This window comes from Macadamia integrifolia, chromosome 2 (assembly GCF_013358625.1).
Source record: "Macadamia integrifolia cultivar HAES 741 chromosome 2, SCU_Mint_v3, whole genome shotgun sequence".
In the NCBI taxonomy this organism is placed as follows: domain Eukaryota; kingdom Viridiplantae; phylum Streptophyta; class Magnoliopsida; order Proteales; family Proteaceae; genus Macadamia; species Macadamia integrifolia.
The window spans coordinates 28,843,880-28,870,999 of record NC_056558.1 but is presented as its reverse complement, the minus strand read 5'-3'; the positions used below and the strand labels follow the sequence as shown (position 1 = coordinate 28,870,999).

At 34.5% G+C, this 27,120-nt stretch overlaps 1 long non-coding RNA gene across 2 annotated transcripts; it reads left to right on the top strand.

Annotated features, from left to right (window-relative positions):
• The first annotated feature begins 9,063 nt into the window (after positions 1 to 9,063).
• On the top strand, positions 9,064 to 19,301 carry LOC122058124. 2 transcript variants are annotated; one of them, XR_006133681.1, is made up of 4 exons: positions 9,064 to 10,156; positions 10,693 to 10,837; positions 12,344 to 12,462; positions 18,935 to 19,301. It is a non-coding gene; the product is annotated as an uncharacterized LOC122058124 (long non-coding RNA). The 2 variants fall into 2 exon arrangements; XR_006133680.1 differs by having other exon boundaries at positions 9,064 to 10,837.
• Positions 19,302 to 27,120: the final 7,819 nt, after the last annotated feature.

Genomic DNA, 27,120 nt, shown 5'->3' with positions numbered 1-27,120 from the left:
TAATAACCTTTAGCTTCCTTAACATGGCACAACGTGTTTTAAAGAAACCAATAGCTTCATGTACATCCCCACACATCACGATCAACGTCAGTCTTGTCAACTATCTTCGCTCTTTAGAACTTTGGGTATTCTTGTCATACACTTAATGGGATAATGCCGATTATATAAAAAAGTGAGGAAAGGAAAACAAAACTCCTTTCCCATTAAAAGATGACTCTACAGATTAGACAAATTAAATATGGCACACAAACAAAAATGTTGATTGGAATATAAATCTCAAGCGAAATGTCTTGGTCTAAATGAGACTATAAACGCCAAATTGTATGGATCATCACATCTGAATTGAAATGAGAACAAACTATATAATATGAAATCATGGTATGAAAATCACATAATATATAATCAACATGTCAATTTTCAAATTGGTCTAGGTTCCAAACCAAATGAATCCTATAAGACAAATACAAATGGTCTCATCCATAATAGGTATATCCGATGCATACGGCTTCACCCAAGGAAGCTCATAGGGATTGGGTCTGAGTGTCCCAAAACACATTACAAGTCCTCGATCCCAAATGAGGTTTACTGTAGGAAAAAGATGTTAGAATATTGAGAGAATACACTTATCTTTGGTTGTTGAGTCATCAAATGATCTTTGAATCACAAACTTTTAGGGATCTTGTAACAAAATTTGTTAACAAAATAGAAGAGTTAAGTCATGCCACTTGACACTCTCCTTAAGTCCGTAGCCACCCCAACGGTCTAACCGGGTGAATTATGTATGCCTCCAAGATGTAACAAAATAGAAGAGCTAAGTCATGCCACTTGACACTCTCCTTAAGTCCCTAGCCACCCCAACGGTCCAACCGGGTGAATTATGTATGCCTCCAAGATGATACCCTTAATAGTTATCCATCAACTATTAGACCCCTTCGAGTACTCCAATGTTGTGCTCAAACTAAAGATAAAATACTTTAAACAAATTTAAGCTTAGACACTAAAAATTAAGAGTAGAATATACAAATGACTTGAGTGAACTTGATGATTGGTAAGCCTAATGCCTAGAGGTCCTCTCTATTTATAGAGGAAGAGAGACTTCTAGAAAAGATATAAAGATATAGAGTCTCTCATAGTAAAGAGATGCATACCCTCAAGAAGTTGATGTGAAAAGTCCCAAAGAAGTTGAAGTGAAAAGTCCCAAATATAAATAAACTAAGTTAAATGAACCTTATAAATACATGAAAGGTCATAAAAGAATACAAAATGATAGACATATGAGAGGTCATACAAGAAGATAAAAGGATGGACATATGAAATGAAAAGACAAAAGAAACCAAAAGGTATTTTCAATAATTTAAATAATGATTTAAAATCCAACAATTCTCCCCCCATAAGATTCAAAATAATGGTAAAATAAAATAATAGTTTGGGCACATTAAAATGGTAGAACACATTGATGTAGATTTTTTCATTGAATCTACACTAGGTCTGATAAGCCACGCTACAGAGTATGGGTGAAGTCAAACTTCTTAAACCTTTTTCTCATTGGTGTAGCCGACTAACTTACCATCCATATCTTGCTATCTGACATTGTAGTCACCCTTTTATATTATGGTTATTTCTTACCTTGTCTCATTCTTAGACTTATAAATGTTTAGATAATTTATCCATAATTCTTATCAAAGGTGGCCTCACCCCCTACTTTGACTTAGGTCAACTCATAGTATGCACTACAATTAACATACCCCATCTTACATGAGCATTAGCTGATTAGGAGTCTTATAACTAATCCTCTAGTTCTTATGATGAGTACTATTTTTTCATCTAACTAGAATAGGCACAATATGTATAATAGTAGAAGTAAAATCATTTGGTAACCTCATGTTTACCCATTGCATTTAATTCAAAATTCTCCTATCACATACATTAGGTGTCCATTACCTTAACTTATGAATCACGGGCCTCAAGCCTATTCTTTTAGATGTCCTAAATATAGTCTAGGTGACTTTAGATTTTGTAAGTATGTCTAATACATTCCTCTTTGACTTTACAAAGTCAATAGCAATAGTACCATTATTTACATATTCCTTTATCAAGTTAAGTCTAAGGCGTATATGTCTTTTCTAACCATTGTAAACTCTACTTTAAACCTTTACAATGGCAACTTGATTGTCACAATGAAGATATATGAAAGACATAAGCTTAAGCCATAATGGTATATCCACTATTAGATTCTTTAGCCATTTAGCTTCAGATCTAGATTTTTCTAAAGCCACAAACTCTAATTCCATGGTGGCCACAGGTTTATCTAACTAATTTTCATGAAAACTTAAGGTGAATACATATCCACTAGTAGACAGTATTTCATTTGAATCAGATATCTAGTTAGCATTACAATATCCTTCAAGCACATTGGGTTATCAGAATAACGTAAATCATAATTCATAGTACCATTTAATATTATAGCATCCTTTCTAAGGCATCCCAATGTTCACTCTTGCATTCCTGGTGTATTGGCAAAACTTTTCAACAACGAGAGCGATATCAGGTCCTATGTAATTTATTAAATAAGAAACAAAACTAATTATTTGAGAAAAGTATAACCGGCAACTCACCCTACTTCAGTGCCAAAGGCTTACGACTTCAGTAAAGTAGGCATGTTTCCCTTGCTTAAGGGTTTTCGATAGGGATCGATCAAGATGGGATTTACAAAATATTCATAAGTAAAGGGGAGGGGAAGGCAAAACTTATATGACTATTTCATAAGGGTCGCATCGCAATTCAGTAAATGTAAAGTTATCTCAATGAACATTGGATTATTTATAACCTCATGAAAATAACAACGTAAAATCAAAAGTCCAATATAACTGTTTGGCCTCATCTTCCTCCCCTTATGAAGAAGAAAATCCAGTGGGTTGTTTTGAAGGCTTATAGAGCTAGTGCCAATTTGGAACACCAGCAGTGACCAAAGCAGTATCCTTTGGGGATGGTTTCTTGATCCAACCTCTCACTTGAAGAAAGATATCCAATATTTTTTTATGAAATTGGTTCTCTCTCATTTTTTTATATTTGACTTTAAAAAAAAAAGGTATTTTCATGGTTTTGATATCAAAATAATCATACTTTTTAAATAAGTTTTCCTCATAATTTGCCTGAGACAAAATCATTTTATCTTTTCTTCTAATAATCTTGACTCATAAAATCATATTGGTTTTTCCCACATCTTTGGTGTTAAATTTAACATTAGAAAAACTGTAATGGATTTTACCAAAAATCAAAACTAGTGCACATAATTAATATATCATCAATATACAAAACAATGTGAACACCTCTATTGTTATGCAACTTTCTATAAACACATATCAAAATCATTGACATGAAAACCATTAGAAATTAAAACATTATTAAATTTTACATGTCATTGTTTAGATGATTGTTTTACAAGCCATGTAAAGAGCACACAAGTTTGCACACCTTATGCTCTTATCTAGGGATGACACAGCCTTCAGCTCATTTGATATAAATTTCTTTCTCTAAATATCCATTTAAAAATATCATTATTACATCGTTTTGATGTATAACAAGTTTATAGATTAGTGCGATTGTAATCAATAACTTTATTATTGCAATTTTTTTCTACAAGAGAGAAAGTATAAAAAAAAAAATCTATATCTTTCTTTTGCTTGAAGTCTTTGACTATTAATCAATATCTCTAAATTCAATGATAGTATTTACTTCAATAATAGCATCTATAGATTTAATTATTATAAATTTATATGCTGCACTATGATGAGGATATTCAATAATGACACAGACATAAGTTTTAGCTCCTAATTTTCTTTTCTTAGGTTGAGGAAATCCAACTTTAGCTAAATAACTGAAAATCTTTAGATAATTAAGATTAGATTTCCTACCATGACACAACTAAAATGGTATAAACTAGTTTTCTTATGGGGGTATCATGTTAAGAATATAACATGATAATATGTTTTTTTTCTTCCACAAACTGAGATGTAATTCTTAATTGATAAACAACCCAAAATCTTTAGATACTAAGGTAAAGTTTTCTATCATGCCATAACTTAAATGGTATAAAGCTAGTTTTCTTATGGAGTATCCTATTTAGAATATAACATGATGATAATATGACTTGCCCATCAAATTTAGAGGTAATTCTGAATTGATAAGCATAGAGTTCATTATCAATTTTAGAATTCTATTTATTTCTTTTAGCAACTCCATTGGTTGAGATTAATAGGGATTGTAGTCTAATGAATAATTCTATTTTCTTCACAAATTTACGATAAAAATTGAGCATCATATTATTTTTCTTTATTAGTTTAAGTCTTTTAATGTTCATTTCTAACTTATTTTCAACCTCAGCCTAGGACAAGAAGGTCTGTTCTATTTCATCATTGGTTCTAAGAAGCTATAACTTTGTATATATAGAATAGTCATCTATAAAGATAATGAATTATCTTTTGTCACCTCTTGACTCATGTGATTTGAAATCATCTAAGTCACTGTGAACTAATTATAATAACTCAGACTTCCTTTTCAAGTAAAAATGATGAGCCGTTTTAGTGAATTTAGCCTCAACACAAATGAACATCTATAAAACAAAAAGAAGGGGAACAAAAAGTTATTTTTTTACTAAAACCCTTAGTTTTTCATTTGAGGTTTTGCCTTGGGAGAGAAAGAAGTGAGAAGAAGGAAGGGAAAAAGGAAAAAAAAGAGAAAATCCTGGAAGAAGAGAGTTTGAAAGGGATTTTATAAAAGTGAGTTTGGATGAGTATCTTATGAGTTTGAGAGATTTCTCCACTATTGTTGAAAGTAATGAACATTGAAAGATTTTAAGAAGTAAAGACAAGAGAAGAAAGAGGTATTCAAGAAAGCAAGTAGATTGTAGTAAAATAGAGCAAAATGATAGAGAAAGCAAGCTAAGGAGGAGTGAATTTCCAAGTGATAGGTTCTTTTTTTCTTTCTCATTTTAGATTTTATTTTTAGCGTTTTGCTTGGATTTACATTTGAGATTTTAAATTAAGGTTATGGGTTTCAAAAATTTCAATTTTTGAGGTGTGTCTTACGAAAAATGGAAGGTGAGAGAGAGAGAGAGAGAGGTAGTGCAGCCCAACCTTGCAGCTAGGCTGCTGCTCAGCCATGTGCATGGGTTGCTACCTAGCCAAGAGGCTGAGACGCCCAACTCAATCTTCTCCCTTAATCCATGTGACTGTGTGTGCACGTGCACGCATGCATGTGTGCTGATTTTAAGAATAAAGAAAAAAAATGAAGAAGAAGAGGGAAATGAAAAGAAGAAATGAAAATAAAATAATGAAAGAAAGAAGAAGATAGACCATAGTGTAGGTCTATGAATTATGTTTGGAATGGGCTTGCATGGACATGGTTCCTATACATAAGGGATTATTCATGTTAAATATTGAAATAATTTATACAATGATGTGATATGGGATAAGAATAATTAGAGAATTTGTATCTTGTTTGATGAAAATGTTGATGTCCTATTTGTTGGGAAGGTATTTTGATTTTTTGAGATTATGTTCATATGAAATGGATAAAAATAACAAGTACATATTTTTGTTCGAAGTCTGAAAATTTAGAATCAATACACTGTTATACTATTTTATGATTGAAAATAATGAGAGACATTAGATTTGGTGATTGTTTATATGGTGAAATCTCAAGATTTAAAATAGTTATCTTAAGTCATTTTTTGTAAGTATTCTATGTATGCTTAAACAAATTAGAAATTAATAGGTTAATGGTAAGTGAAATTTCACTTTAAATAATCGATAGTCTACCCATTTACCAGAAACTTAGTTAAATACTCATTGATATAAGTTGAATATTATGTGTGGGTGTCATATTGTGCGCTTATTGGTCAAGAAAATGAAAAATATAAGGGTTTAGTTACCCACATCAAGGAATTTTAGAGTATTTCTCATCAAATGAGTTTTGTAGGGAGATTTTGTATGTATTTTTCCTATTAGATTAAGACTACCAATAAAAGAGACCTAATGTTATGCATTACTATGTAGGAACTTGAGATTCAAGAGAAGTGAGTAGTGTTGTAGAGGCACTAGAAGAGTAGACACCCAGGTGAGCAATATCTGTTATATTAGCCATATTATCATTGTTTTGTATGTTTCACCGTTATATATAGGTGTGTATCATTGTTTCCAATATCTACTTTATATCTTTAAATGAATCCAGATGTTATTTTCCAGGTTTGTTACAAGTGTGAGGCTTGATAGATACAAGACTAAGTTAGAAGTATATTATAAAGAAAAAAGTGAAAGAAAATAGTGAAAATATTAATGAAAAGAGTGAGGAAGGGATCCTCGTCGACACTTCAATGACCGGAAAGGGTAGGGATTGATTCTCCCTAATACTTTGAACTTTTAGTGATCGGACAATGTGGTGACAAATTCTGCCAAGAGTTAAGTCATCGGACAAGGTGGGGATTCACAACTCAAGAAAGTTAAGAAAAAAAAAGTAAAAAAGAAGAGAAAATAAAAGAAGTAAAAGAAGAGAATGAAAAGAAAGAATAATATTTGGATAAGGAAAAGAAAGAATCATTTACACATATAACCGGATAAGTCAAATAATAAATGTACAAAAAATTAAAGCCAAGTTGTATCGATCATGTTTTTCATGTAACGGAATAAAGATAGATATTATAACATAGTTTTAATTATTTTTATAAGTAAAGCCATAATTATGACATGATTTCAAATACGCATGTTTTACTATATTAATATGATTATATTTTTCTTATTGAGCTAATTAGCTTACTGATGAGCACATTTATGTGTGAAATATAGGCTAGTATATTTAGAATGAAGCTACCTTGGGTTTTACTTTCATTTTGCAGGTTTTATTTCAAGGCCTTAAGGACTATCGGGTATTATATCTCTAATTTTACACGTAAAAAGGTCCTGTTTCTTTTCATACTTGCGAAGAGGACAAGATTCTGAGCAAGATGGGTGTGTTCAATTAAAAGTACACATTCGTTTGGTCACCTGTACAGGTGATTATTCTTTTCGGGCCAGAAAAAGAATAATGGATCAGAACTGAACAGAGATGCAGAACCAGCCCATCTACAGTTGTCCTAGGGGTACAAAGAATATTTCAAATGTCAACAAGGATCGATAGACCACACCCTTAAGTGATTGAGGATTCGTTTTTGGTAACAACAATTATCTAGAGTAGTTGGTGAGTTGTGGTATGCAAAATCCTTCCTTATTAGGAGGTCTCAAGTTCGAACCTCTTGGTTATCATTTTTTGGAGATTTTTTTTGAAATATTTTCTCTCTCCTACTCATCACTTAAAGCAAGGAGGTCATCCAAGAGGGTTGTGCACACGATTCTCTCTCTCTTATCTCTCCTCCACCTCACCACAAAATCATTCAAGGGGGTCCAAGGGCCCCTTGGATGTCCTCCTCTCTCTCTCTCTCTTTAATTCTAGTTTTAGTTTTTTTTTTTTGCTATTAAACATTTTTGTAATATATTTTATTTAATGAATGCAAGCACTTTTGTCTTTGATTTAGTCTTTTAATTTTATGTTTTATGCAATTGAAGTTGTAATTTTCAAGTTCTAGTTCTAGGTTTAGTTCTAAGTGACAAGAACAAGCTGTGGAGCATCTCCTTTCAAGTTCAAGTTTCTCTTTCACATTTATTTTCTATAGTACTAGCAATTTCAGATTTGGTTTATTCCAAATCTAGTTTTTAGTAGTGGTAGTATCTCAAATCTCAATCAAGTTTTCAAGTTCAAGTAAGTAGGCTTCTATAGTAGTCTTCTCACCCCCCTCTCATTTCTTCTTCTTACTACCCTTTTAATTCTTAATTTAGGATTTAAATTTCAGTTTTTACTTTGATGCTTTCCCTTTCCCCCAAGGTTCATGGCTAAATTATGCGTTGGCTTTGCCCCTCTCTAGCTATAGAACCATCATTTTATTTTGATTATTTATATTGCATCCCTTCCCGTAAAGCCAAGTAGAAAAACCCTTGTAAGAGTACTCTCTGCTCAAGTAGGGAAGCTCGTATTATTTATGGTGCATCCCTCGGGCTAAGTAGAAATATCTACTTGTGTGCCTCTCTCTACCTTTTTTTTCCTTTTTATTTTATTTATTTATTTTTCAGCACTTTTACTTTCAGTTATTTGCTTTTTAATTGCGTGGTTTGAGTATTTAAATTCCTAGATGACAAATGGTTAGGATTAGATATGAATGGTTAGGTCATTTAATTTTAATTCTAATTTCCCTAGATGTGTTGGTTAAGATGTTTTTAGATGCATTTGTGTTAGGACGGTAGTTAGGAGTAGATCACCATAATCAATCGTTACACTTTCGCATTACTAAAAGAAACTAAAAATAAAGTGGCTGCTCTTCTTGTGTTCAACCCGTTAGCTACACTGATCCATACGCTTGCTGTTACTTTTAAAATTCAAATACTCACCCCATAGCTATATATATGTATGTATATATAATCCACAGGTAAAGTGCTAGAGTGTGGAATGTGTTAAGGGATACCAAGGGAATGATGGTTCCTTTAGATAGTTGAAGGGAGATAAAGATGACATTTTTTTAATAGCTTAATATACTTTTGAGATGTGTATAACGAGAGATTACAACTTTGATGCAAATGGAAAGGATGGTAGTATTTCTTAGCTGATGTATAGATATAGTGATAGATTCAGAACTAAATTGATAGATAAATATTTATCATGTGAGATGATTGAAATTTCAAGTGTTTATCAAAATATTATGGTTAACCATGGTGACATTCTAATGTCTCTATTTTATTAATAAATGAGAAACATATATCATACTATTATATGAGTGCATGTATTCATCCTTCGTGGCTAATCTTTTCTTGGACTATTATATCCTTTTAACTTTTTAAAATACCATCGTTCTTTCATAATCTTTCAACATTTTCTTCTTATTGTTTTTAGAATCTTTGGTACCCTTAATCTAACTTTTATTGTTTATAAAATAGTCCATAATTCTCTAGCAACCACATTTATAATAAGTTAAAATAGAAATCCATTAGTGAATCTCTCCGACATGGAAAGATTATCCATATTTTTTTGGTGAGGAAAAGATTTTTCATGAATCCCCCAATGAAAGTTAGCGGATTTCATGAACAAGATACATCTCTCTCTCTCCTCCCAACGTTTTTACCCCCTTTCTCTCTATGCAGCAGCTCTCCTCCTGAATTGGGATCTCCTTTCTTGCGTTTCACTCCCATCTCGCCAGTGCTCTTTTCTCAACCATGGATTTACTAAGGTCATCTTGCAGTTCTCAAACCAAAGAACCCTGATGTTCCTGCACATCAAGTGCTTTTCACTCATGCTTTTATGTGGGTTCAATTACACAAACTACATTGGATGTTCAATGATTACGATATTTAGCTTCTGTGTTTTCAAGCACTGGAACATGGCTGAATTATAGAGTGTACTGTTGGGTCTCTCAGTTCCATATTCCCACCGACAGCAAGGATGCTCATTCCCTTATCGAAAGAAATTTTATCCACCGTACTCGTAGATCTTAGTATTCCCGAAGAGCATGTCTGGGTTCAGTTTGCTTTTCAGAACAGACCCATGATCATGTGCCCTAACTGTTTGAGAATTGGTCACAGAGGCATATTAAAGTGCTCATTCAAGTCACGCCAAGAAATTCTAAATGCGGCTTTAAGTATCAACGCCACTAAGCGCCTCCTTCCTACCACTGCTATTCCTGCGAAGATCTAGCCTTGTTATAGAGGTTTGCTATATATATGATGAGGTTTTCTTGGGAATGAAGATGGAAAGTGCAGTTCCGACTAATGAACTTTCCGACGACGATCAGCAATGAAGTAATGTCCTGTTCTAATCAGTGAGGAGAAAGATGGAATTGATCCATACTTTCATGCGTTTGGCAAGCATCTATGAACTTCAGTTGCCAACTGCGAGAAGTGGCAACCCCATGGAACCTATACTTTCCAGCATCCCGAGGTACATAACCCCACATCTCCTCCTCCTGGACCACATGCCTTGGGAGTCCAGTCCAAACCCACTAACTCTTCCTCATCTTCTCCTTCTCTAAACACTGTTTCACTGGGGCATCTTCCTGCTGAGATGGAAATGCAGAGCATGGGTAAGGGTGATGGAGCAGAATCGATAGTCAATGGTTCGATCACATTCGTTGAGCATTGTTAACAAGACAAAAATAGACCTTTAATCGCTACTATGGGCACTTCATCCACCCCAACCAGACCTTTAATCTCACTCTGTTATGATTATATCTTATTATTTTAATTCTTTATAGGTAGTTTTATGGCTTTCCTATTACATGTTAGAGAAGATCACCATCTTCAATGATTTAGATGATATATGGTATTAATATATCAATATCATACTATTTTATATTATATATTATAAATTTAGTCCTAACTTTTTTTCTCTCCTGTGCATTCCCTCTTTCTAGGAACTTTGAAACCTAAATTTGATTTCAGAAAGCTTTTGGGGAAGATTATACTATTGTTTCTACTTCTACTTTGATTTTCTCATTTTTTTTTTCTTGGAAAGTTAGGGTTTTTCAATTGTTTAGGGTTTACCTGATTTGGTCTCCAGTTTGTATTGATTTTTTGAGTAAGTTGATTTTATTGTATTTATAATGTTTGGTTACCGCAGACATTATTGTTATACCCTTGTAAGAGAACCCGAAAGTGTCGCCATATGAAGTTTTGGTTGTCTTGATCATCGCATGATGCCTGAAGAAATTAGAAGTGCATACAAAAAACTTGCACTCATGTTCCATATTGATGTTAACAAGGAGGTTTGTGCATTCCTTCCCGATTTCCTCTCTCTTAATTTTTATGCATTTGATTGAAATTTAAGTTTATATGTTTCTCTATTAAGCTGTATTTAGTGGGTACCTGAATGGGGTATTTTGCATAAACCCACCTTATTCTAGGATGCTATTCTGTTCTTTTGCTGGATATTGGACTTAGACGTGTACATGATCAAAATCTCTGTTGAAATAAAAATTGAACTGAAAAAGTTGTCCATTTAATCAAGATCCATTTTTGAAAGATTTTCGTTATCAAGGCATTGAGATATTGCTAGGTTATCATAAATATATATATGTAAATCGGAAAAGCATATTCTTTCTATTGATAGGAAACAATAATATTTATTGATAGTTGTTGAGGCAAGAAAGTAGAGAGAAAAGCATAGCATGAATAAATGAAGTAGAATCCTCCAATTTAAAAAGAGAACACCTCCTACTGGAAAAAAAAAACCCAGTATTTGGCCTTTGGCCACCTTCAACTTTCAAGATTTTCAATCAAAAGTCTTTTCTAGCTCATTGAAGCCCTTTACTCTAAAATCCTCTTCAACAGTAACTCACATAATCAAGCAATCTTCTATGTTATTAAACAAAACTGTTATAGCTCTCCCCTGTACACCCAAAAACTTCGATGAATCCTCTCCACTTATAAGCTCAACCAATAAAAATGGGGTAATCTTCCAAATGACAAACCCACTAGGCATTTGGCAACTTAACTGTGGCACTGTAGGCTCACCCACTTATTTTGTACATTCTATAATAGGATAATATAAATGCCATAATTTACCTGAAATTTGTAGTATGTAAACAGACAGACCAGGGAAATGGAAAACATACAGGATCTGAACCATCATTTGACAGACCCTCATAGGAGATCTTCAAGGTTAATTGATGGATCCAGGCAAATGTTTGGGTAACACTTGTAGTGGTCAATAATAAAATGGATGAAGAGAGTAAGTGGGTTATATTGACTCCATGGACAAAACAGTACATCTAAGTTCGTAATTGGGAAGGTCTCCTAAGAAGGAATGATAGTTCCCGAATCCCTGCATGAGCACCTGACCTCTTCATATTCTGTTAATTAAATTATCATCTTCAAACCTGAGACTGCATATTTACCTTTATCCAAAACCAGTCCACAGTTATCTCACAATCAGCATTGAATAAAAAACATACCTGAACAAAGAGCTCCAAAGGCTGTTGACATAGAACCACACATTGGAGAAATTTAAAAAGCATACCTAAACAAAGAGCTCCAAAGGCTGTTGACATGGAATTACACATTGGAATTATAAATTTCTTGGTAATACTTGTTCATGGAAGTTGTAAATTAGTAAATTAGATTATTATTATTTTTTTTGGGGGGGGTTGGTGGTGCAGTTTTATGAAGGACTACTTGGAGTGGACAGGTGGTGTTAAATTTGTATTTATCAACTTCTATCAAGTCTGAATGTTAGATTGTTTTTAATTTCTGATTATTTTTTATTTTTTCAGTGATATAATGGGTGAAGAAAGAATTTAACCCAATTCCATGGCAAGAGAGTCACGACTACTGGATTGGACTTCCAAGGCTCCCTACCCTATTATTGGGACCTTCGAGCAATACAGTCTTGGTATAGATTCTGCTCTTCATAAATCCTTTTTGTATTTCTTAATTTTCATGTTAATGGATATGATACATTGGCAGAAGGATCAATTTTATTTACCCGTATCAATGTTTTGAATGCATTTATGGATGGTCTTAAAGTTGCTTGTAATGTAATATACCATGTCTGATTCGAAATTTATGCATTGGTAGTTTTTTTTTTTTCTTGGACTTCTTTTGTTTCCTATAGCTCTAATTTTCTTAGTTTTACCTATATATATATATATATAGAGAGAGAGAGAGAGAGAGAGAGAGAGAGAGAGAATAAAAATTTCAAAAATATTGGAATTGTTGTAGGTCCTTGTCATTGATTGAGAGTCCGAGAAGTCGATGGTTTCAATTATAATAGAGCTTTTTCTTTTCATCTTATGCAATGTAAGTGATATCATGCGGTTTATCAAAGTGTTTCCAAGGATTTACTCTTTTATCTAAATTTGAAATCGGTAAAAAATATGAATTATTTCTTTCAAATCCCTTTGTCATTGTTGCGGATAAATAAATATTTTTCTAATTCTCCTTCTGTCTCTTACAGTTCTCTTCTCATTTCACTTCACTCCCCACTCCTTCAACTTATCTCCGACCGAATCCAATCTCGAATATGTAAGAGTAACAATGTTGGCACAACTCTAGCACTAAGCAGCAACGACCGAACCCACTTTTGAAATGATGATCGGAAGTCAGACTTCTCTGCAACTTTATCGACACTATGAAAGATGTCAAAAATATAAAATATTTCTCTCAAATTCATTGTCATTATTAATATCTAAGTTGAAGATACTATGGAATTTCTCAATTCGTTGAATAGACTATTACTTTTTTATTTTTCTATGAATCTTTATTTATTTTATTTTATTTTTTGCATTGAGAGCCTCATGATTTTATCAACTATGAAGGCATTGAAGGTTACTTGATTTTTTTCTAACGATTTTTTATGAATATTTTTTTATCCGATTCAACCATATTTTGCTATCTTATCTGACTACTTATTTTGAGATTTGTGCCCATTGCAACAGCTCCTTAGAATGCTCTAATTATCTATCTCTTGTTTCAATGTCAATTTAAGGAGAAGAAGGTCTAAAGATGTTGCTCAAGGTTTTCCTGCAAAATAGCCTAATGACCCGTTTGTGTTTTGAATTATTGTAGTAATTTTTCTTGTGATTTCCGTTTTAGAAATTATTCTATATACTTTATAGTAAATAAAAAATTATAGAACGAATGGTTTTGGTTTTAATTTGTAACATTGAAGAATGATGAATCAAATCATTTTCCTATGACTATTTGGTTTTCATCTCAAAGTATTATTGTGCCATTCATAATGCCCTATATACCTTTTAAGATACCACTTTACTCTGAGCTTGTCTAATATTGAAAATAAATAAACTTCAGTTTCAAGAACATTGCGTCAAACAATCGCTTACTAAAGTAGAATGCAAGTCATGATAACATTTTTGGTATCCATGTATAGACATTCACATATTTGACTTATTTGTGATCCAAGAAAGTAATTTTGATTTAACCAAAAAAAGGGGAAAAAAATGCATTATTGATAGATGAATTGAGGATAACATTTATTATATTATTTATTTTGAGCTGAACACCTTTATTACTCTCTCTCTCTCTCTCTCTCTCTCTCTCTCTCTCTCTTTCAAATCCTCTCACCCTCAAAATATGACCACATGTGCATTTGCACGTATAATTTTTACTAGTATATATATATATATATATATATATATTCCATTACTTAACAATGATCTACAAGGACTTGCACCTATTACTCGGATTTGGGGTGCTACAAGATGTATAATTACTTTTAGGTTTTTAGACCTCAACATGAACATCAGTGGCCCTAATTGAATTCATTCAATCCAATAGTGAAAAAACATAGGATAAGATACTACTTCTGATTTATACTATTCAAATAATGGATCACGTTCGCTTTGACAAACTGTTTAGCAGTAGCTGCATATTTAGGGGGCCAGTCTGTAGCAAAGTTAATATGCAATAAATATATATAGGATTGATATTTCACAAGTTGATCAGCAAGGCTAACCATAACCATTTCCTTTGCACAAAAAAAAAAAAAAAAAAATGATAAATAATATGGATTGCTAGATAATAATCTAGGTAAACCACAACATATTAGTTTGGTCGTCAAGTAGCATTCTAGCAGTTTTCATTTTGACACTCCACCTTTACTTACCTAAAGGTTAGTGACTTGGACACGTTCTCATATCCAACTATACAACCAGGATCACTGATGTAGTACTTTTAGATCACAAATTTATGAAATGAACTAAAAAATCCACAAGCATTTAATAATCAGTAAGGATATACTAGTAAACTTCTGTTGATACATATCATATTTACACAAAAGGAATGTTTAATTCTGTCTGAACGTAATTATAAGTAAATACCCACATGTTTGCATCAAATATATGCACAAAAGAATCAAAAGGTCAGAAGGAGTCCTATCATTCTCAAGGTGCCCTATAGACACATTCTTCACAAACACATTTTGGTTCGTGTCTCACTAGCTTTTCAACCTATAACTCATCACCATACAGAGCTGGTGATTCCACAATAGCATCTGAAGGAGTACCTAGATCACCATCTAAAAACACACAATAAATGAGGTGAGCTTCCACAAAAATCGTTATACAAGCAAGCACAAACAAGTATGAATGCGACAATAAAGATCAATAATACTAAATGAATGCATCATATGATCCGGATTATTATCACACAAGACTAACATCAAAACTAAGTCCATATGAGATCTTAGTGCTACTACAACATAAGTGGTATCCTTAGTCCCATAATTCACCATTGGTCACTCAATGATACAAGCTAGTCGCGAGTAAGGAGCATATCGGTCCCTATATGCATACTTCGGTACCCGATAAGCCCCTATTAATAATCCCTAATAATCTCGACACCAGAAACAATCTCATCCATTTCTGGTTAGTCTTAACATCAAAAACTACCTCAACCACATTGGACAAGAGGGATTAGCTAATACATTTCCCCCTATTGGCAATGGGTTGTACCACTCGGATTTGTTTTTCCTAATCGGATGCAATCTAGTATACATACATATTGCATCACAATAATAAGATGGTCATGATTGGGAATGCAGTACTGGAGACAACCTCAGCCACACTGCACCCACACAACCATAACCACACACTCTCTCTCATTCTATGGGAATGTAGTGCTAGAAACAACCTCGGCCACACTGCACCCCACCTAACAACCACACTCTCTCTCACAATGTGGAAATGCAGTACCAGAAATAACTTCGGCCACACTGCACCACACACAACTACAACCACACACTGTCCATATTTCTAACACACACACACTGTCCATATCTCAACAATATGCACATCTCGATTCACAATAAATAACAATTTATGCGTGCACATCTATATGATCATACGTAGAAAATAAATAAATAATCAGTCCTCAAATTAAATCACAACACCCACTCACCTCTCGTCTCTACGAGCTGTGTACTATTGATACTCTTGGGCTGCGTAGCCTCACCACTTGATGGTTCTATTCATTGGAAACAAAAGGGTTTTAGGTGAAAGCTATATATACTCCTAATTCCCTTTTATGGTGTTGATCACACCCTCACCTCATGGTTTACCCATTTTAGGTACGTTTAATGTTAAGGTTATTGGTCTAATGTTAAATTCCTGTATGTAACACATCACACACTAATTAGCTTAGGAATTATACAATTTAGTCAATTAGTTTACATAGATTTTAGAGGTTTGGTCATTTTCCCCAATTTAGGGTTTAGGTTACTCAATTTGGAGAAAATCGATTAGGATTTTCATACATTGGGTCTCTAAACACAATTGTGATCACCTTAATCTCCTAATCTAGGTATCTTATATCAAATCCCCAAAGTATAGTTGAATTAGAGTGGTGGATCATAGGGTTTTTGGCCATCTTCCACAATTTAGGGCTTATGTTACTCAAATTGGGAAATTCGATTGGAGGTTTTCATGCATTTGGTCTCCAAATCCCATTGTGAGTACTTCAACTAGCTAATCTAGGTCTCTCACACCAAATCACCCAACTAATTTGTAAATCAAGGATGTAAGTTATGAGGATTTTGGTGGGTTGTGCCAATTTAGCTTAGTAGGGAATTTCGGATAAGAGAGAAAGCAAGAGAAAATGAGAGATAGAGGAAGAGAGATGTACTTACCTTTAGTTTGGTGTGAGTGAGTGAAGATGCTCCCCTTCCCTTGCTCTAACTCTTCTTCTCTTCCTTGCCTTCTCTTCTTCTCTCCTTCTTCATCTTTCTCCCTTCTCTTCTTCTCTTGCCTTCACAAATGGTGGTTGTGAATTGAATGAGCTAATAGCTCCTTATATAGTAACTTAAGTTCACTAAGGTCTGTTTTGAGAAATAAATGGGTTTTACTAAAAACTCTTTATACAGTAACTTAAGTTCACTAAGGCATGTTTGAGAAATAAATGGCTTTTCTCCTATTAATGGATTAATTCTCTAATCGGCACTAGTGGGCCCACCTCAGGGTGATCTAACTCATTAATCCAGCCATTTATAAGTTGTACTATCTATTGGAGATGATCTCAGGTGACGGGTGAGTACGCCGGGCCCCATTGCCTATTAACCTATTTTGTCACAGTACTCATACCAATATGGGCAATTGTGCCCAATTTAGTTGGGACACCTACACCTTGTTGCATCGATGGCCACTAGGGCTTGTACAAATGTGTGGCTAGATTCTCTTGTATTTTACTGCTAAGGTTCATGTGAATTTTCTCAAGGGTAGGAGACTTACACTAACTTATTCAGAGATTTGTGGCCCTTCCAGTTGTCCCAACATGATTAACACTTGCAAGTAAGTTCATTCCTTCCCTCGTAGTAGAAAACTAATACTAGCCAGTAGTCCTTGACACTGTCCCCTCTTGTTGTTCATCTGTAGTCAATCACAAAAGGTAGGTTTAGGGCTCGGGTATAACAGGAACATCATAGTTTCTGCTATAGGATAATTAAGAATAAGTATGGGTTAAAAGGAATAGAGGCAACTTCGGTGCCATTTGACAACACTCTACAAGAACACTTTTGGTGTTCTTCTATTATACAGGAATGCAAATAGGACAGAAATGTGTTTAGTGCATCCGGTTCATTTTTGTACTCCCACAGAGTGAACCAGGGAAGAAGAATAACTTAAGAGTAGATTATGAGAATAACAAAAAGTTATTTTGTTTGTTCTTCTAACAACTTAGGAGAATAAAACCCCTTGCCTTTATTCCAACTACTCCTGATAAAATCACACCAAAACCCTTGCCCACTTCCCTTGCAAGAAACCCTAGAAAAGGGGTCTCAACATCGTGGACCTGGTATCATCGTCTCTCACGCAGCTTTCTCTCTCCATTATGTAGCATCTCTCTCTCTCTCTCTCTCTCTCTCTCTCTCTTGTTGCTCTTACTTCGAGTAACTTACTTCGTTTCTCTTCATTCCTATTGGAATTTTTGCTCCAGTTTGTACCCCAAGAAATGTAGGTTGATACCCTTATTTGAGCTACGAGAATCACAACCAATTGCAAATGGATTTTGGGTTATTTCCTCTCTAGCATAAAACCCTCTTAATTGCACCCCCTATTCTTTTGAGATGAAGACTTTCGCTTAATAAATTAATGGAAAGAGTTGGATAGGGAAAATCTTCATAGTCATACCTATAACTGAATTAAACCTTTGTGAGACCAAGTGCATATTCCAAATCCCCATTTGGTGTTGTGTTGTGAAGTTAGCGTTCTAATGTGGTTAGGGTTCACAATTTTAAGTAACTAGCTCATTGTTTGTCCACTAACATTTAGAAGCTTCAATTGTTATGTTTGGGGATTTTTTTTATGGCTCAATTTACTGTTTCTTGGTTTACCAAGGCCTACTGGTCTTTTTTTCCCCCATAAATAATGGGCTTCATTGTTTTTCCATAACTGGTGATATGTTGTTGAACTATTAAAGTACTTAAAGTTAAAGATTAAGCTTAATTCCTATTTTGAACTTAGAGGTAAATGGGAGATCAAAGTACATGCAGTTTGAAATCTATATCTCCATGTCTAATTCCAACAAAATCATGTAGGGGGTTCAGATAAACTTTGTTTGATAGTCAAAGATATAATCAACTCAATGTTGCAAATTTGGATTCACTTTAACATATTAGCAGTTTTAGGTCCAACATCTCCTTGATTTAATTAATTTTTTGTTTAATGTGATGCTTCTTTCTATTATATCTCTGCAAGTTCTCAATATTTTTGCCTTGTTACTAATGAAAATAAATTCTCTTTTTCACTCAGAAAAGAAGAAAATTATTGTTACGGCAATATAATTATCAATTGTTTCCTGCTATTTATAACCTTGAGATTCATATAATCTTCTTTTTATCGTTACTTTTGAAATAGAGGCTCGTAGTCTTTCTTTGCATCGGGTCAGAGCCTCTTCCTCACAAGAGTCACCCAACACTGTTGAGGTTGGAGAAGTGTACTTGTTATGGACTTCATAGCTGCATCAAATCTAAACAAACAATAGATGACTTTTTCAACAATTCGAGAAAGACGACATTGTCGATGCTAATGAAGAGAAAGTCAGGGTAGTCAATGTTCACGAGGAACAGGAAGATGAGGATGTGGCTGGTATTTCTACAATAATTCATCAGGGTAGTTAAGACACCCATTTGTAGCTATGGTTTTTAATTTGTAATTCCTATAAACTTGAATGGGAAACTTTTGGTTTTTTATTAAGATGAATAAGGAAACTTTTATGCTTTTATTTATGTATTTCCTTTAAGTGTAATGGTATTTTAAAAGGCAATTTCATTAACAAAGTACTTTCTTATTTAAGTTAAATTTAACCATAACGGCATGTATATAATTATTGATTTTATTGTTTTAGAAGTGAATTTATATAAAATGTCTGCCAAATGTTGTTTCTGTTCTTTTCCTGTTCTAAGGACATTTCTGGAATAGGTTTATCAAACGTTATTTCTATTCCACCAGAGTGTTCTCACAACATGGAATAAAAAATGAACATTTCTGTAAAAGAACACTCTCCAGGAAAAGAAGTGCTGTCAAACGACACCTTAGTAGTATTTGTGAAACTCTAATAACTAATGAAACAACCTGTGTTGGCATCAAAATGGGAGTCAATCAAGTTTCTCATAACTAATGAAATTTATAACTGAAACCTTCCTTATTGTGGTTTCATTAAAGAAAAAATATTATTTACTGTGAATCTTAAATCAAGACCACCAAATTAACATTTATCCAAGATCTATGCCAAGCGAAACAAGCAACCATAAAGGGATCACTAAAGGATCCTTGTGAACCCATAGGTCCAAAAGGCTTGAGTGTGAAGTGGGCCAAGCAAAATTCCACCTTATGTGGAAATTTGAAAGCTTCAATCGACAAGGAGACTTATCTTCTAACCTATTAAAGACTAATATACCAAAGGTTTAAGTTATCAATGAGAATATTTCCTAGTATTAATATGACTGATTAAAATAATATTATTATTAAAATATTTTAATAAAATTATACCCAGATCCATATCGGTTGTCAAAAAACTCTGTGAATGCTCTTTTCTCTCACTTGTTAGTCTTGTTTGCTCCACTCTTTACACAAGTTGTACATTGATGATCACTACTAATGAGCATATACAGTCCTTACTTCCTGACAAAACCTAGGATATATTGAGTCAAGGTTAGTATATACAGACTTAGGGAAAGAGAAAGATTGTACCCAATATGTAGAATTCAATGACAAACTAATTGAATCAATACAAACCCAAGGGGGTAGTGCAGTTGGTGAGCAACGAACTTGGTACGAGCCGTAAACTTGGACGTCTTAAGTTCGACTCCCACTAGGCACACTTGGGCCACTCACAGGAGGGTGTTTAGTGCTCTTCACTACTTTCAGTGAAAGTTGAATGGTTCCCATTCAACCCCGGTATGACCTGGTCCATGCGGTTGTGGGGTTAGTATGGGCCCGCGGGACTAGTCAAGCCCAAGGCCTGGACAACCGTTGTTAGCAAAAAAAAAAAAAAAAAATGAATCAATGCAAGCCTTCCAGCATAGATAAGTCAGAAATTAGTCTTCCATATAGAAATTTGATTCTCCACCTAATCAAATATATATTTTAAACCTCTAGACTTAGCTCAAGGGTAAATGATTTTACACCTAAATAAGATGCACTCTCAGTTATGATTTAAATCCTCAACAATTCTTAAAAATAGCCAATCTTTACAAGAGACATGTTTACTAAAAAAACATCTCACTTTTTGTAAATTGATATGCTGACCTAATAAATCAGAAAGAAAAAAAAAAAATCTGAAAACTACTCTAATAGTCAAAACATTGTCTTTCTTAGCTTTAAAAAAAATAAAAGTATCATTGGTAAACAAAAGATGGGTAACTTTAGGAGCTCCTCTATCCACCTTAACCCTATGAAACATCTTAAGATCCTTATACACCTCTAATAATTTAGACAGAATTAGTAGTGAGAAAAATAAAGTAGTCACATGACATCCTTGGAGAATGACCTTAGATGACTCAATATTTCAAAACAAATTTCTTCCATTCAATAGACAAGAGATTGAAGAAATCAAGTACCCTACCAAGTCACACCATCTAGAAGTGATACAAAAAAACTCAATGACAACTTTAATAAGATCCCATTCAATCATATTGTAGGCTTTGGATATCTAATTTAATTATTGTAAAACCTAACTACCTTCTATTGGTCCATATTGTGTTGGCCAATACGTATTGATATCGATCAATACCGGCGCGATACAAAATTTAAAAAATGAAGTGTATCTTAACGTGTCGATACAATACACCTATACGTACCGATACACACTGATATTAAGATACATATCTACATACCCCATTTCACTTTCTAAACAAAGCCTTTTCTTCTCGTTGGCAGGAAATAAGATTCCAAAAACTGAAGCATAAATGCACAATTGATCTCCTTTCATTTCTTGGACTTTGGGCTTTAAATTATTCATAGAAAATGATTCAAATCTATAATCAAACCAATGTTTAAAGGATTGGAGGATAAGGAAAAAAATCATCCATTTGTGCTAAGCATAACATAAAATAGGTAAATTGAAAAACCCCGATTTTTTTCTGCATATCTTTGTTTTACTTCTGCTTTTTACTATATAAATTTTAGTAGATTTAGGTAAAATAAAAATACTACACTGCATCAAACATGAATTATTGCATCAATTTGTTCAAAGGTTTAAAAAATTTCTCAGAAGGTCGACAATAGACTATTGATGCATGTAAAAAACCTCATCCTTTATAACAATTTCAATTGAATGCACTTGTTTCTCAATACAATGTTCTCCATTTTAGTGTTTATGCATGAAATATATTACAAGTATTGCTTATTTATACTTTTTTATAATATAAAAATGTATTTCCATGCATATCTTGTCCATTTATGTGTATATTTGTGGCATATCTTGTGTATCTCTGATACGATATTATACGCTTTGATATGTCTCTTAAAATCATTCGACAAATACAACGATCAATAGTGATACTTAATCCTTGTATATATAATGCTCTTTAGTTGCATGTGTTAGGGATTCTATTCCAGAGAATCATATGACCAACTCTATGTTTAGGGTACAAGTACGAATCATAAAAGAAATTAACCATATACACGTTAAGCGTGGGTGTAGTCCCTAAACTAAGATCAATGGTAATTTCCCGAATAGTGATGAAGAACTGCGCAATTGGAGTCCCTCTATTGAGATCTTCTGCAATTACTTACTTTGGTGTTTCCTCTTTCTACGCACTTGTTCTTGTGAGAAAGCAATACTCCCAAATAATATGTTGTGTAGGTAATGGCTATAGGGACCATCAATATTCTATTTAGAATAGAATCATTGAAATCCTATTTCACTCCCATAATGGAAAGGGCTAAGAGTTTCCTAATCAGAGTGGGTCTACAACTGCTTGGGCCAAATGGACCATTCAATGTCAGTTAAGCCCACATAAAAGTCCTAACCACATGACCCTTATGAAAAAGTAAAGTAAAGACTCAAAGGTCTGGAGCCAGTATGAAAATATCTCAGGAAATCAAATAAAGCCTTGGGGGGGTTTTTTTTTTCTTTCAAAGGGAAAAAATTTGTTAGAAATTAAGAAATATAAGTAGAGGCATTGTTCTTGGACTCTTTTCATACCTAACTATATTGGCTAGGATGTGAATACAAACATTATTCATGTCCTGCAAAGAAGTGTTCAAAACATAAAGACAAGAAAAAAGTTCCCATGGCTAGAAATGGTTGGAGGGTTCATTCGTTCAATTTACTAGCTCCTGTGAGTTAGTCTAACAGGTGCATCAGATAGGCAGCTGGCACCATATTATATCTAGCCAATCCACCCTTTGCATGGATCCCCGTATTTTTCTTATCATATTTTACCTCCTTCTGAGTCCTATGTTTTTTATTCCTGTTGTCAGGGCATCACACGCAAACGACACACGATATTAATCTATCTTCTAACATGTACAAGAGCGTGTCATGAATATTGACCATAAAAAGAGGATTCGATGTGCTACCTGGAACATTGGTTCGTTGATGGGCAAGTGTTTGGAATTGATAGAAGTCATGAGGAGGAGAAGGATTAACAGTGCATGCACTAGATGGAAAGGGATGAGAACTAAGACGTTGGATGACTTTAAACTTTAGTATTCGGGAGACCAAAGTGGTAGAGGTGGAGTTGGTATAGTGGTGGATAAAGACCTGAAGAATGATGTGGTGGATGTTAAAAGAGTAGGAGATATGATCCTATCCCTAAAGCTAGTGTTAGATAAAGAGGTGGTCAACACTATTAGCATTTATGCTCCCCAAGTGGGATTAGATGAGAGCTCCAAGCTACAATTTTGGAAACACATGAATTGATAAATAGCTTTAGACCGGATGAAAAGATTATTATGGGAGGAGATATCAACAGACACATTGGTAAGGATAGTAGAGGTTATGTTGAAGTGCATGGAGGTTATGGAGTTGTGGAAAGAAATGAGGAGGGAATCTCAGTTTTGGACTTCTTAACTGCCTATGATCTATGCATTGCTAAGGACATGTGCTTCTGTTTACCGAAGAAGAAACCAAGGAACCACATTTGCCCTAAGATTAGGTGATGGAAATTGAAAGGTGAGTCAGTGGGGTTTTTTAACAGATAATGTAGTGAAGTATGGGAAGTGGAATTGTGAAGGGGACGCCAACACAATGTGACATGGAATGCAAATTGTATTAAGAAAGTTGCTAAAGAGGTTCTAGGGTTGTCTAGGGGTACTAAGTTGACCCCTAGAGAGACTTGATGGTGGGATGTGGAGGTCCAGACAACCATCAAGACTAAGAAAGATAATTTTAATATTTAGCAAAGGAGTGGGGAAGTTGAAGATAAAGAGAGATATAAGACCGCCAGAAATGAAGCGAGAAAGATTGTGGGAAAAGCTAGGCCAAGAAAATACGATGATTTCTACGACAACTTAAGTACCAAGGAAAGGGAACATGCTATCTATAGGATAGCTAAAATTCAGGAAAGAAAGAGTAGAGATCTTAATCATGTTCGATGTATTAAGAATGAGGAGGGTACAGTGCTTGTGAGGGATGAAGACATAAAGAGGAGATGGGATGAGTATTTTTGTAACTTACTTAATGGAGATGACCCTAATAGGAGTGGTTCGAGTATCCTGCTCGATTGCAGGAATCATAGGTATGTATGTAAGATAGGAGTACATGAGTTTAAAGAAACCCTAAGGTAAATGAAAGTAGAGAAGACACCAGGCCCAGATGAGGTCCCAATCGAAGTGTGGAAGAGTTTGGGAGCATGTGGGGTTGTTTGGTTAAGCAAGTTGTTTAACAAGATCATGAACATGAAAAGGATGCTTGATGAGTGGAGGAGAAGTGTTATTGTCACAATTTACAAGAATAAAGGTGATATATAGAGTTGTAACAACTATAGAGGCATTACACTCAGAAGCCATACTATGAAACTATGGGAGAAGGTAATAGAAGTTCGCATAAGAAGGGAAACCGATATCTCCAAGAACCAATTCGGTTTCATGCCTGGAAGATCCACGACAGAAGCGATTTACCTTCTTAGGAGGCTTATGGAAAAATAGAGAATCTACAAGAGGGATCTCCATGTGGTATTCATTGACCTAGAAAAGGCCTACGATAGAGTTCCCAGAGTTTTAATATGACAGGTTTTAGAGAAGAAATCGGTATCAAGTAAATACGTATATATAATTAAAGACATGTATGGAGATGTGGTGACTACTGTGAAGTCAGTGGGAGGCTAAGGTGTTGAGTTCCCTATTATTTGCGGGTTACATCAAGGATCCGCATTGAGCCCCTACTTGTATACACTTATCATGGACGATTTAACCAGGAATATTCAAGGAGGGATCCCATGGTGTATGATTTTTGCAGATGATATTGTCTTGATCGGTAAAACAATGGCAGAGATTAATGATAAGTTGAAACTATAGAGATCTACTTTGGAATCAGGAGGTCTTAAGATAAGTATAACAATGACGGAATATATGAGATCCCGCAAAGTGATTGTTTCAGATATTTGAGCTCTACCTTAAACAAAGAAGGTGAGATTGATGATGATGTTTCTCACAGAATTAAAGTAGGAAGGAAGAAATGGAGAGGGCTGTCTAGAGTGTTATGTGATTGACGAATTCCTCTAAAGCATAAGGAAAAATTTTACAAGACAATCATAAGACCGGCTATGATGTATGGTGCAGAATGTTGGGTAGTCAAGAAGCGTAACATAGATAAGCTGACTATGGCTGAGATGAGGATGTTAAGATAGGTGTGTAGAAAAACCCTGAGAGATAGAGAGCAAGAAATGACAAGGTTAGAGCCAATTTGGGAATTGCTCTAATTCATGATAAGCTTAGAGTCGGTTACGATGGTATGAACATGTTCAAAGGAGGCCTTTAGATGCACCAGTACGGAGGAGTGACCAGATGCAGATAAATGGAGCAAAAGGGACTAGGGACAGGCAAAAAATGACCATTGAGGAGTTAGTAAGAAGAGACATGCAAAAGTTAAGTCTTCACCCAAGTATGGTATCTAACAGAGCTACATAGAGGGCTAAGATCTGGGTTGCCGATTGTCCATGAGTGGGATGTCCCAAACCTCTTTTTTTTTTTTTTTTTCTTTCACACAGATCCATGTAGCCGACCCCATTTAGTTGGGATAAGGCTGAGATGTGTTGTTGTTGTTGTGAGTCAATTTAACATTTTGTCTCCAATTCCTGAGCTACTGTTTGTTGGGAGTATTTATTCTTTGTCAATAATAAAATCAATACTATGCTTCGTTAAATTGTTCCTAGTGACACATTGTAAAACTAGGTGTTACGGTCTCCATCAGGAATTTAATTATGCATAGATTTCTAGAGCCAAAAAAGTCCTTCGCCTCTAGGAACCATCTCAAACATGCCTCGTCTTTGCGAATAGAATTTGGGTTGAAGTCACTATCATTCCTTTTTTTTCGAACTCTAAAGATTTACAAAATAACCCATTCATAGCTAAGGGTTTCCAAATGACCATATATATCAACATTCAATTTCTTCAACAACCTACTTAGGATCGAAAGTTTATTCATCATGTTATTAGTTTGGAAAATTATCTTGTACCACCCTGATTTGGAACCTTATATTATATACCACCCTAATTTTCTAAAAATATCAACCGTACCCCTGATGCATAACACCTGTAGTTTAGAAAGTGGAAAATACCCTTTTGACCCTGTTTGTTTTTCTTAATTGCTCTCCTTTTCTCTGTAACTACTAGCCCTTACGTTTTTTCGTTCTCTCTAAAGATGACCTCAATGAAAATGCTCTCTTCCACTGAAGATGAATCATCTGAGTGGGAAAATTTTGGGGGCACTGAAATAGCCAATTGCCCTACCCCACCAAGTGCTCTCTGTTCATGTCCAAAGACGAGATTGATCCTCACACCGAAGGTTCATGATTCTAAATTAAAAAATAAATAAATAAATGAAGAAACAATCTTTACCTTTTTCATGGATAAGAACTCCATAAAAATTCTGCAACAATGGTGGCAACCTCTGCATTAGAGATGCATGCTTCCTTTAATCTCCTCTTTCGAGTTGCGACATTCCCTTTTCCTTATTTTTTCATTTTTTGGGGTTGGGTACTTGGGGTCATCCCGTGTCTTCCCGTAGGCACATAATCTTGGACCTTGGTTTAGGCTTTTATGAGAGATCTCCAGATTCCATAAATTAAAAAGATCTCTAGAACAGAGAAGGGGCAAACGAGAAGAATAGAAAAGGAGGAAGAAGAAGAAGTGCCTCTGTGGCTTTGGTTCTCGCTATCATCAATTATCAAATCATTAAGCTGTTCTTTGCTGTATTTGATTTCATCAAAATTGCGCCACTTTCTCGGTCTCTGTAATTCTTCGGCGTTGTCTCTGTTTACTACTTTACTTGAATTGATGTTCCCTCGCCGACGATTTGTTCAGATCATGGTTGTCCGTTTCAAGTTCAGGAGCTCCATCGACTTTGATTCCATAAAAATAGGCGGTTGTCCCTC